We start from the raw sequence: 1808 nt of genomic DNA, 5'->3' as shown, positions 1-1808 counted from the left end.
ATGCTTACATGAATAAATTGGAGAAAGAGGAAATCAATGAACTAAACATGCAACTAAAAAATTAGAGAAAGAACAAATAAAAAATTCCCAGTTAAATACCAAATTAGAAATTCTAAAAATTAAATGAGAAAAATAAGAAAATTGAAAGCAAAAAAAACTATTGAATTTATAAATAAAAACAACTGTTGGCATTATGAAAAAAACCAATAAAATTTATAAACCTCCGGTCAATTTGATCAAAAAAAGAAAGAAGAAAATCAAATTGCTAGTATCATAAATGAAAAAGGTAAACTCACCACCAATGAGGAGGAAATTAAAGTAATAATTCAAAATTACTTTGCCCAACTCTATGCCAATACATTTGATAATCTAAGTGAAACACATGAATATTTACAAAAATATAAATTGCCCAGGTTAAATGAAGAATAGATTAAATACCTAAACAACCCTATCTCAGAAAACATTATTCAATAAGCCATCATTGAAGTCCCTAAGAAAAAATTTCCAGGGCCTGATGGATTTACAAGTGAATTAAGTAACAGTTGGATCCAATTCTTTGTAAACTCTTTGGAAAAATAGGGAAAGATGGGACTCTGCCTAACTTTATTCTATGAAACCAATATGATGCTGATACTTAAACCAGAGTTAAAACAGAGAAAGAAAATTATAGACCTATCTCCCTAATGAATATATATACAAAAATCTTAATTAAAATCTTAGCAAAACCATTACAACAAGTTCTCATTAGGATAATGCATTATGATCAAGTAGGCTTTATCCCAGGAATGTAGGGTTGGTTCAATATTAGGAAAACTGTTAGTATACTCAATTATATCAACAACAAACCTATCAGAAATTATAGGATCATATCAATAGATGGTGTTGACAAAATACAACATCCATTCCTACTAAAAACACTAGAGAATGTAGGAATAAATGGACTGCTCCTTAAAATAATTAGCAATATGTATCTGAAACCATCAACAAGTATTCTATTCAATGGGGAGAATCTAGAGGAATCCCCAATAAGATCAGGGTTGAAACAAGGGTGCCCACTATCACTACTACTATTCAATTTCATATTTGAAATGTTAGCTTCAGCAATTAGAGCAGAAAAAGAAACTGAAGGAATTAGAATTGGGAAGGAAGAGACAAAAACACTCACTCCTTGCAGATGACATGATGGTCTAACTAGAGAATCCCAAGAAATCATCCAAAATAAAGTGCTGGAAACAATTAGCAATTTTAGTAAAGCTGCAGGTTATAAAATAAACCCTCATAAATCCTCAACTCTTCTTCATATGACTAGCAAGATACAGCAGGAAGAGCTAGAAAGAGACATCCCATTCAAAGTAACCTCAGACAATATAAAATACCTGGGAGTCTATTTCCCAAAGCCAACTCAGAAAATTTTTGAAAACAATTATAAAACACTTCTCACACAAATTAAATCAGATTTAAATAACTGGGCAAATACCAACTGCTCATGGATAGGTAGAGCTCATATAATAAAAATGACAATTCTACCAAAACTACATTACCTGTTTAGTGCCTTACCAATCAAAATTCCAAAAAATTACTTTAATGAGTTAGAAAAAATTGTAAGTAAATTCATATGGAGAAATAAAACAACAAGAATTTCCAAGAACTTAATGAAAAAATGTGCAAAAGAAGGGGGCTTAACTCTACCTGATCTTAAATTATATTATAAAGCATCAGTCATCAAAGCTGTTTGGTATTGGCTAAGAAATAGAGTGGTGGACCAGTGGAATAACTAGGTGCAAAAGCAGGAGACGATTATAATAATC

The sequence above is a fragment of the Macrotis lagotis genome, chromosome 4 (genome assembly GCF_037893015.1).
Source record: "Macrotis lagotis isolate mMagLag1 chromosome 4, bilby.v1.9.chrom.fasta, whole genome shotgun sequence".
In the NCBI taxonomy this organism is placed as follows: Eukaryota; Metazoa; Chordata; class Mammalia; order Peramelemorphia; family Peramelidae; genus Macrotis; species Macrotis lagotis.
The sequence above is the reverse complement of the archived record's forward strand: the minus strand, read 5'-3'. Positions refer to the sequence as shown.